We start from the raw sequence: 11,218 nt of genomic DNA, 5'->3' as shown, positions 1-11,218 counted from the left end.
AGGTAATTGAATCATGGGGGAAGGTTTTTCCCATCCTGTTCTTGTGATAGTGAATAAGTCTCATGAGATCCGGTGGTTTTATAAAAGGCAGTTCCTCTGCACATGTTCTTTTGCCTTCCGCCATGTAAGATGTGACTTCGTTCTTCCTTTGCCTTCCACCATGATTGTGAGGCCTCCCCAGCCATGTGGAACTGTGAGCCCATTAAACCTCTTTACTTTGTAAATTACCCAGTCTAGGGTATGTCCTTACAGCAGCATGAGAAAGGAATAATACAAGGGAAATGGCACAGGCATCCACCATCTTGTCTCACCACCACCCGAGACACAGACATGGTTTCTATTCATAAGTGCCTATTAAATGTTTCTTTCTGAGAACTGGATTTGTCAGCTTCTTACTTCAGCCTCTCAACTTCCTCAAACTGGGGGTAGATTTGCATATATCTGCTCACCATGGAACAGAAACAAAAAATCATAATAAGTGACCAATAAACAAATTGGAATGGCTGAAAAATTAAATACTAACTACACCAACATCAGTGAGTTTGGGAAGTGAGAAGAAATCTCGTGTATTGGTTGTGAAAGGGTAAAATGATTCCATCACTTTGGCAGTTTCCTATAAAAGTAAACATATACTTGCCCTACAATCCAACAATTCCAGCTCCCAGTATTTACCTGAGAGAAATAAAACATGTTTACAAAGAGAGTTTTGTACCAGAATATTCATAACTGACTTATTTATAACAGTTCCCAATAAGAAACAGCTCAAACATCCATCAAGAGGAGAACAGCCAATCATATAAATGTGGAACATTTGTATGATAGCACACTACTCAGCAATTAAGGACAAATACTGATAAATGCAATAAAATCAACAAATCTCAAAAGCACCAGGTTATACAGAAAAAGACACAAAAGAGCACATAAACTATGATTCTCCTCTCACCATTGAATTGTCTTCATATCTTTGTCAAGAAATAGTTGGTGTATAAGTAGATCTATTTCTGGACTCTATTCTGTTACTTTGATCTATATGTATATTTTTATGTCAATACCACACTGTTTTGATTGCTACAGTTTTCTAGCAAGTCTTAATTACTAGAAAACAAGTGATGGCGATCTTTCAACCATGTTCTTTAAGAATATTTTGGCTATTCTACGTTTTTCAGCAATGCATTTTTAGCACTCTAAGCTTTGGTCACCTTTTAATTAAACTCAAAATTTTAATTACTATTTTGTTTTGTTTTGTTTAAGAGATGAGGTCTCACTCCATTATCCAGGCTAGAGTGCAGTGGTGCAATCACAGCTCACTGCAGCCTTGACCTTCTGGGCTCAAGAAATCCTCCTGCCTTAGCCTCCTGAGTAGCTACGAATAAAGGCTGTGCCACCATGCCAGGTTAAGTTGGGGTTTTTTAGACACAGAGTCTTACTGTGTTGCCCAGGCTGGTCTTGAATTCCTGGACTCAAGCAGCCCTCCCGTCTTGGCCCCCCAAAGTGCTGGGATTACAGGCATGAGCCATAGCACCTGGCCCAGGCTAAGTTTTTATTTTTTATTTTTTGTAGAGACAGTCTTGCCATCTTACTCAGGCTGGTTTAGAAGTACAGGTCTCAAGCAATCCTCCCTCCTCAGCCTCCTGGTTAGCTGGAATTACAGGCATGAGCCACCATGTCCAGCTTATAATTTACTGTTTTATAATAAATAAATACATAAATCATCAAATTTTAAATTACCTCATTAAGATAAATGTTGATTCCCATCCCTCTTTCTTTTCCTGTTTCCTTTCTGTATTAGTTCCTTTTTCATGCTGCTAATAAAGACATACCCAAGACTGGGAAATTTATAAAAGAAAGAAGTTTAATTAACTCACACTTCAGCATGGCAGATGGAGGGGGACCTCAGGAAACTTACAGTCATGGTGGAAGGGAAAGCAAATACGTCCTTCTTCACATGGCAGCAGGAAGGAGAAGTGCTGAGCAAAAGGGGGAAAGGCCCTTTATAAAACCGTCAGATCTCATAAGAGCCCACTAAGTGTCATGAGAACAGCAGCATGGGGGTAACCACTCTGGTGACTCAATTACCTCCCACCAGGTCATTCCCAGAACATGTGGGGATTATGGGAACTACAATTCAAAATGAGATTTGGGTGGGGACACAGCCATATTATATCATTCTGCCCCTGGCCTCTCCCAAATCTCATGTCCTCACATTTTAAAACATAATCATGCACTTCCAACAGTCCCCCTAAAGTCTTAACTTATTCCAGCATTAACTCAAAAGTCCAAGTACAGAGTCTCATCTGAGACAAGGCAAGTCCCTTTCTTGGAGCCTGTAAAATCAAAAGCAATCTACTTGGATCTACTTCCTAGATACAGTGGGGCTACAGGCATAGGGTAAATACACCCATCCAAGTGGGAGAAATTGGCAAAAATGAGGGGGCTACAGGCCCCATGCCAATCCAAAATCCAATAGGTCCTGTAAAATCAAAAGCAATCTACTTGAATCTACTTCCTAGATACAGTGAGGGTACAAGTATGGGGTAAATACACCCAATCTGAGTGGGAGAAATTGGCCAAAATGAGGGGGCTACAGGCCCCATGCCAGTCTAAAATCCAATAGGGTAATCATTAAAACTTAAAGTTCCAAAATTGTCTCCTTTGACTCCAAGTCTCACATCCAGGTCATGCTGATGCAAGAGGTGGATTCCCATGGTCTTGGGCCACTCCACCCCTGTGGCTTTGCCGGGTAGAGCCCCACTCCTGGCTGCTTTCATGGGTTGACATTGCATCTGCGTTTTTTTCCATCTACCATTCTGGCGTCTGGAGGATGGTGGCCCTCTTCTCACAGCTCCACAAGGCAGTGCCCCAGTGGGGACTCTGTGTGGGGGCTCCCACTGCACATTTCCTTTCTGCACTGCCCTAGCAGAGGTTATCCATGAGGGCTCCACCCCTGCTGCACACCTCTGCCTGGACATCCAGGCATTTATATACATCCTCTGAAAGCTAGGCAATGATTCCCAAACCTCAGTTCTTGACTTCTGTGCACCCAAAGGCCTAACAATATGTGTAAGCCACCAAGGCTTGGGGCTTGCACCCTCTGAAGGAATGGTCTGAGCTGTAAATTGGACCCCCTGTAGCCACAGCTGGGACACAGGGCATCAAGTCCCTAGACTGTACAAAGCAGCAAGGCCCTGGGCCCAGACCACAAAACCATTTTTTTCTCATAGGCCTCTGGACCTGTGATGGGAGGGGCTGCCGTGAAGACCTCTGACATGGCCTGAAGACATTTTTCCCATTGTCTTGAGCAATAACATTCAGCTCCTTGTTATTTATGCAAATTTCTACAGCTGGCTTGAATGTCACTTCAGAAAAAGGAGTTTTCTTTACTATCACATTGTCAGGCTGCAAATTTTCCAAACTTTTATGCCCTGCTTTCCTTTTAAACATAAGTTCCAATTCCAAACCATATATTGCTGAATGAATAAAACGATGTTTTTAAGAGCACCCAAGACACTTCTTGAATGCTTTGCTGCTTGGAAATTTCTCCTGCCAGATACCCTAAATCATCTTTCTCAAGTTCAAAGTTCCACAAATCTCTAGGGCAGGGGCAAAATGCCGCCAGTGTCTTTGCTAAAGCATAGCAAAAGTCACCTTTACTCCAATTCCCGATAAGTTCCTCATCTCCATCTGAGACCACCTCAGCCTGACTTCATTGTCAATATCCCTATCAGCATTTTGGCCAAAACCATTCAACAGGTCTCTAGGAAATTCCAAACTTTCCCACACTTTTCTGTCTTCTTCTGAGCCTCCAAACTGTTTCAACTTCTGCCTGTTAGCTAGTTCCAAAGTCACTTCCGCATTTTCAGGTATCTCAATAGCTATACCCCACTCTACTGGTACCAATTTACTTCCCTTTCTGAAAACCTAAGACTTCACAAAAGACAAAATAGCCTTTCTTTTTGTGGATTTCACTGAGTTCTATTTACGTCCTACAGAAGAAGGAAAAACAAGTAAAATATACAGTAGAGAGAATTTCACTATAAATTTTCAATATTTTCCCACTAGTCATTTAAAAAACTTTATGACTACAGGATCCCATAATTCAAATCAACAGTTTCTTATTTGGCCAACTTTGTAACCAGATTTACAACAGGCTCTCACACCACTTTGCCTTCTGAAATGTGCTAGCTAACTCCAAATGCCATGAGGAAATTAAGGTCCCAGAGCTGGCTGAGCACCAAGCTCACCTAGAGATGGTTTCACACATCTGTCAGGCTTTACTTCAGACCTCTATATCAGTATATTTAAGCACCTTGAGAAATCGCTGCAGAGCCAGACTTTGAGGAACCAGAGCCCGGAATTGCCTGGCCTTAAAGACTCAGCTCATGCGACATTGAGGAGAAGCTGGCAGTGCCCAGTAGAGCACACTAACAAGTCCCATAAAGGAAAGAAAGGCTTTGAAGATCCTTACTCCTGAATGGTGTCCCACCCGCCCTTAAGTCAGCTTTGAAAATAGGGATGCAATGTGCCGAATCGACCTCATCCCAGAGCAGCTTTCTGAAGCTGGCATAAATATCAGAAAAAGGGCTGCTTTCCTGCCCTGCCGCTTCCCCTGGCTCCCCAACAGCTCCTCTGTCACTCTTTCCATCTGCAGACACCTCAGGAGGCAATCAGCACAACAGCCTTGCCCCGTCCTTCAATCCTCCTTGGATTTGCTCCTGTTATTCCTCCTTTCTGAAATCTCTACCTCCCCACTCCATCACCACCTGTCAGATCATTTCCTTGAATACCCAATTTAAATGGTATTTCCTCACTAAGCCATTGTGACTGTCTAGGTCTGGATTTTCCAGCCGTGTTCGGACTCCATGCATTCAGTTCCACTGTCACACTTTGAGGAAAGCCCATGTGCACTGAAGTTTTGGTTTTCACACTGTTTGCTGCTCTCAGCGTCTTCACTTGGAGTTCATAGTTCCCTCCTCCATGCACTCTGGCACCTTGGCTATGTCTCTTTTTGATGATAATTCCTGGCCTCTGTTCCAGCATCTGGGTGGCCCTCTGGCTCTGAAGCTGTCTTGAAGACAGGTATTGATTTTTATTCCCTGCACGTTCTCCTGGCATTCACCCCAGAGAAGAGGAGTGTGATATTATTCCACAAATAACTTCAACCTCCAAAACTGCTAGTGCCCTCACTGTTTCACTTTACATTCAGCCATGTGGAGAAACCTAAGTAGGAATTGTTTTTATAGTGGTCCACTCTAATGTTAGTACTTGCTGTGGGTTGAATTTCATATCCACCATTCATCTGTGGAAGTCGTAACCCCCAGTACTTCAGAAAGTGACCTTATTTAGAGATAGGGTTGATGCAGATGCAGACGTAATGAGTTAGGTTAGGATGTGATCATAATGGGGTAGAGAGAGCAGGGTGGGCTCCTAATCCAATATAAGCTGTGTCTTTACAAAAGAAGAAATTTGGACACAGAGACACAAAATGGGAGAACTCCATGTGGACAGGAAGACAGAGATTCAGGTGATGCATCTACAAGCCCAGGAATACCAGAGATTGCCAGGAAACCCCCAGATGCTGGGAGAGAGGCATGGAGTGGCTTCTCCCTCACAGCCCCCGGAAGGAACCAACATTGCAGACAGCTTGATCTCAGCCTTCTGTCCTCCAGACTGGGTAACAATAAATCTCTGGCTTTCAAGCCAACCAGTTTGTGGTACTTTCTTCTGGAAGCCTCAGCAAATTTACAAGGGACTTATTCAGTGAAGACTCTTGCACCTTCACATTTACAGCTATAGACCTTTAGTAGTATACTTCTTGAATCTCTAAGAATGATTCTCTTGTTCCTTAGGCTGCACTTTTTAGGAGATGACAATTTTTTTTTAGCAAATAGACTTATGCAAATATAGTGTCTTCTTATGCTGTCCTTTCAAAATGTTTGAGCCTGGTACACATTTACTTATCCCTTAATACTACGTATTTGATTTAAAATTGAGTGTGACTACACATAATGCAGAGCCCAAAATAAGAGCGATTTACAATTAAATCACTCTTTATTTCTCCCTCATGTATAAGTCTCAACACAGGTCATCCATGAAATCACTGTTGCCTGAGTTCCTTCTACCCCACCACCCCATCCTCCTTAGGGGCACTCATCTGCATGATTAAGGATAGCAGCCAGCCTTCCAGCCATCACACCTGCATTCCAGAGAGTAGACTGGAGAAAAGAACTAAAATGAAAAGGGCACACTGCACAAAGTATCTATCTTTTAAGGAAAGATTTCATTATCTACCACATGATACTTCTGATTATATCCTAATGATTAGAATTTCCACTTGGTCATAATTTAGTCACATGGCCACACCCATGACACACAATGGAGGCCACTTGTCAACTTTATTCTCAGCGTGTTCTCACATAAAATCAGACATTTTACTAGCACGGAAGAAGACGGTGGAGAGTGAATAAACACTAATTGTCTTAGATGCTTGGCACACATATGGAGCTCAAAAGGTTTATCCAGCAAAATCATTTATTTTATGTAAGTCATTGATATTAATGATATTCTATATAACCCACCCAGACATTTCTATTAATTACATTAATGCTAACCACAAAAGCAATATCTCAGTGTCATAATACAATAGGACAGTGAATAATAATAAGTTTATTATTCATTCACATAACAGCCCAAGTAGATTTTTCTGGTTGACAGGCAGTTTTTCTCTACATGTGATTCAGGGACGGACTTCTTAAATTATATCAGAATTCAGCCAGCAGACTGAGGAAGAAGAGAGCAAAAGCAGGCATGACCACATCTCAAAATCACAACCCAAGTTCAACACATCATTTCTACTCATATCCCATTGACTAGAACGCAGTCACCTGGCCACATTCCATGCAAGATATTTAGGAAGAAGAGAAAAATAATTCTTCTGAACAGTGAGATATATCTGCCACAATATTTGCCTTTCTTGGAGGAAACATTAGCACAGATGACTCATCAGCTCACAGAGCAATCTCACTTAAGCCTCAACTCAGAAAGCAACATCTTCACCTCTCTATGAAAACTGGAAATAAAGGATAGTAGTGGATGCATCCATAAAAAAGAACGAGATCATGTTCTTTGCAGGGACACGGATGGAGCTGGAGGCCATTATCCTTAGCAAACTAACACAGGAACAGAAAACCAAACACCACACATTCTCACTTATAAGCAGGAACTAAATGATTAGAACACACGGACACATAGAGGGGAACAACACAAACTGAGGCCTATCAGAGGGTGGCAGATGGGAGAAGGAAGAGGGTCAGGAAAAATAACTAATGGGTACTAGGCTTAGTACCTGGGTGATTAAATAATCTGTCCAACCAACCCGCGTGACACAAATTTACCTGTGTAACAAACCGGCACATGTGCCCCTGAGCTTAAATAAAAGTAAAAAAAAAAAAAAAAAAAACAAGGAAGAAGAAATCATAAAACTTCAGGTTTGGGGTTTTTTCTTTTTGTGTGTTTTTTTTTTTTTTAATTTATTTTGAGACAGAGTCTCACTCTGTCACCCAGGCTGGATGCAGTGGTGTGATCTCCGCTCACTGAAACCCCTGCCTCCCGGGTTCAAGCGATTCTCCTGCCTCAGCCTCCGGAGTAGCTGGGATTACAGGCATCTGCCACCATGCCTGGCTAATTTTTTGTTTCACCATATTGGTCAGGCTGGTCTCGAACTCCTGACCTGAGGTGATCCGCCAGCCTCGGCCTCCCAAAGTACTGGGATTACAGGTGTGAGCCACCGTGCCTGGCCCCAAAATTTGAGGTTTTGAATATCCTAATTACCCTGATTTGATTATTACACATTGTTTGCATGTATCAAAATATAGCATTCCCCATAAATATGTATAATTATCATGTGTCAATAAAAAAATTAAAGGAAAAAAATGATAGTAGTGGGATATTTGGGCTCCTGAAGGACATTGTTAAGGTTACTCTAAAAATGAGCCACTTGCACTTACAAAAATACAATAAATTATCTTGCTAAAAGGAGAGAAGGAGAAAAGATTGAACTTTTTGAGGGTCAATTCTATCAGTATATACATATTTAAAAAACACTCGCCATGGATGTAGTAAAGTCTTTTTCAGTTTTTGTTTTCCTTTAAAGGAATTTGTCCTTTAAACAGACAGGGAGTCTCATGCCATTCTCAGTCCCTCCCCCAACAGCAGCCTGCCCGGGCCTGCTCCTCTGCGAGACACTGTAACTGAACTATCGCTCCTGTCGAGTATCCTACAAACAGTCACAGCTCCCGTTCCCGTCTCCATCTGATTACGTCTGTGGAAATTCACTGTCCATCTCCATGACCCACTTGGCTTTTTTTTTTCCAAGATGGAGTCTTGCTTTCTTACCCAGGCTGGAGTGCAGTGGAGCGACCTCGGCTCACTGCAAACTCTGCCTCCTAGATTCAAGCGATTCTCCTGCCTCAACCTCCCGAGTAGCTGGGATTACAGGCGCCCGCCACCATGCCTGGCTAATTTTTGTATTTTTAGTAGAGATGGGGTTTCACCATGTTGGCCAGGGTGTTCTCGAACTCTTGACCTCGAGATCCGCCTGCCTCAGCCTCCCAAAGTGCCGGGATTACAGGCATGAGGCACCATGCCCAGTCACCACTTGGCTTTTACAGTAGCCAGAGAGGCAAGGAAAATAAGGAACAGTGGGCATTACCAACTTGCATTTCTCAAGGGGTTGATGACACTGCTCACCCCTCAGTCTCCTCCATGGATGACGTGCTGCGTTCAGTTTCCTCTCAGGAAGGTGTAGTTCTAGGGACCTCTACTTGGGCCTTCCTTTCTTAATAAGCAAAATTTTTGGGATCAGAAAAAAAAATGTGGAGATTCTACCAGTTGCTAAATCTACCTATTCCCATTATCCATTCTGGAACAGGAGAGTAACCAGAGGAGGAGGCCATGGTTCCACTGGACAAGCTTAACCTGCGGCCAAGGCAGCTCCTGTCCCCAGACCTCCAAAGCCCCTGCTTCAACTGATGGGCCACACAGCATTTCTGATGTTGGGGATTCAAAATATGCTCAGAACATATAGACAAAATTCTCCAGAAAACGCATGTAGATGTTTCCCTTCTTCCAGAGTGTGGTCACAGCAGTAATTGCCTTTGACTTTGGGGCCATTTGGGGAAGCTGATGGAAAAGATACATGGCACATATCTGAGACTCCATTGCAGGGCCATTCCTTGAAGGGCTCCAATCTCTCCCTCAGCATAGGAGCTCAGAGTCGGGCCATTGCTGGCTTATGTTTCATAACTAGTTTAGAGACAGTGAATCCTCACTGTAGCAACAATCATATCTAGAATTGTTTTCTTGGTAGGCCATCCATCAGTTTCATTTGTAAGGACACCTGATCAATTACCCCACACCATGTATCCTTGTGGGTCACACTCTCTAATTCCCATCCTGCCCCCGTGGCATACTGTGTGGCATACTGTGTAAAGGACAGCCATGCACAGGGCTCTTCAAAGACGCTGGCGCCTCCCTTGCCAATGCTGTGATGAAAAGTGTGAGCTCTGCTTCTCCCAGCGGGCAAGATTAGGGATGGCTGAGCAGACTGCACATCATAGCTCCATCCCACCATGCCTGTCCTTATGCATTCTGACTCCTTCCTCCCTCCCTCGGCAGTGTGGCAAGGACATTTAAGCATTCTGACCTCATTATCTGGAGGCCATGATAAGGCCAGAATATCAACACCACTAGCAGGTGGTCAGCCCAACACTTGGAACCCAAATCCATAGTGAGCACTCTCATGTCAATGAATTCAGTCCAATCAAGACCTTTATTTTGCTCCTTGGTCCACCGCCTTGGACCGACTCCCACTCCTGCTGCCCAGGCTTTTGCCAGCATGGACCTGCAAGGTCCCATAAGCTTTCAGCGTATAGTCGTCTCCTCCAGGGCAGTCCTGGCAACGCTCTATCCTGGCTATTTTAACATCTATCTTTAGATCTGTCTTTTCTTACGGGTTCCTAACTGTACAGTGAAGCGAGATCAAGCAGTTCCTTCATTGCACGGATGACCTCCACCCTAAGTGAAGAGTGAATCTGAGGGGACAAACGGAAGTTATCTGTACATCAAGCTAACAATGGATTTTTAAACAGAAATCAGAACACTCTTTTAGAGGTAATGGATACATGTACACTTCTTTAATGGCAGTGATGGTTTTGTGGAATATATTTCAAGACTCATGGAATTGTACATTTTAAATTGATTGGTTCTTTGTGAAATTGATTATACTTCAAAAACCCTTAAAGAAATTTAAATACTAACACACCTGGGAATTTGAGCACTTTATACAGATCAACATAAAATATAAATAAACCATTCATATTGCAAAACGTATTATGGAGTCATAATGAGGAATTCTGGAAGGCTAGAATAATTATATGTAACGGTGTATTATGATTCATACCCCTCATGTGTATGAATACGTGTTACATATGATTATATGTAACAGTGTATTACGAAGCTGGAGTTTAATTTATTGAAGCCATTTCTACTTTTATTTTTATTTCTAAATAATATAAAACATTTTTAAACTCCAAATTTAATATGTTATCTAAGTGAAACAAAGTCAAATGCAAAAATGTCAATATCTGCCTTGTGAAAGGCAGAAGGTCCTTGGAAGTCAATGATAAGACATAAATGAAAGGCCACCAGAGGGCAGTGCAGGACTGCTTAGGACAATGAGTGCCCCACCTCAATACTTCCACAAGCTAGCATTGAAAACACGTGTTATCATCTTACAGAATGTCTAAATAAATATTTATTTGCTATTATTCTTTAATATAAGTTGAAAAATAATAAAAATTTCCTACAGGAAACAAATAGAAGGTTATCCACTAACTGGAAAGTATATCTTTGTACACATTCAGATATGTAAAATTATGCAAGAAAGAATGAGTCAGGTTGGACTTTAATCCATCAAGATGTAAAAGTTTAACTGCAAGCAAATGAAACAACTAAATTAATAAGTAAAACTCAAAGTCTTAGAAGGAAATATAGGAGCAAATCTTTATGACCTTGAATTTGGCAAGAGCTTCTTAAACATGTCACTGAAAACGCTAGCAGTAAAAAAAAATAAAACAGAGGAATTGTATGTCAACAAAATTAAAAACTTTTGAGCATCAAACACACTCTTAAGGGAGTATAAAGACAACTCAAGACTGTCAGG

This window comes from Pan paniscus, chromosome 1, assembly GCF_029289425.2.
Source record: "Pan paniscus chromosome 1, NHGRI_mPanPan1-v2.0_pri, whole genome shotgun sequence".
Taxonomy (NCBI): Eukaryota; Metazoa; Chordata; class Mammalia; order Primates; family Hominidae; genus Pan; species Pan paniscus.
The sequence above is the reverse complement of the archived record's forward strand: the minus strand, read 5'-3'. Positions refer to the sequence as shown.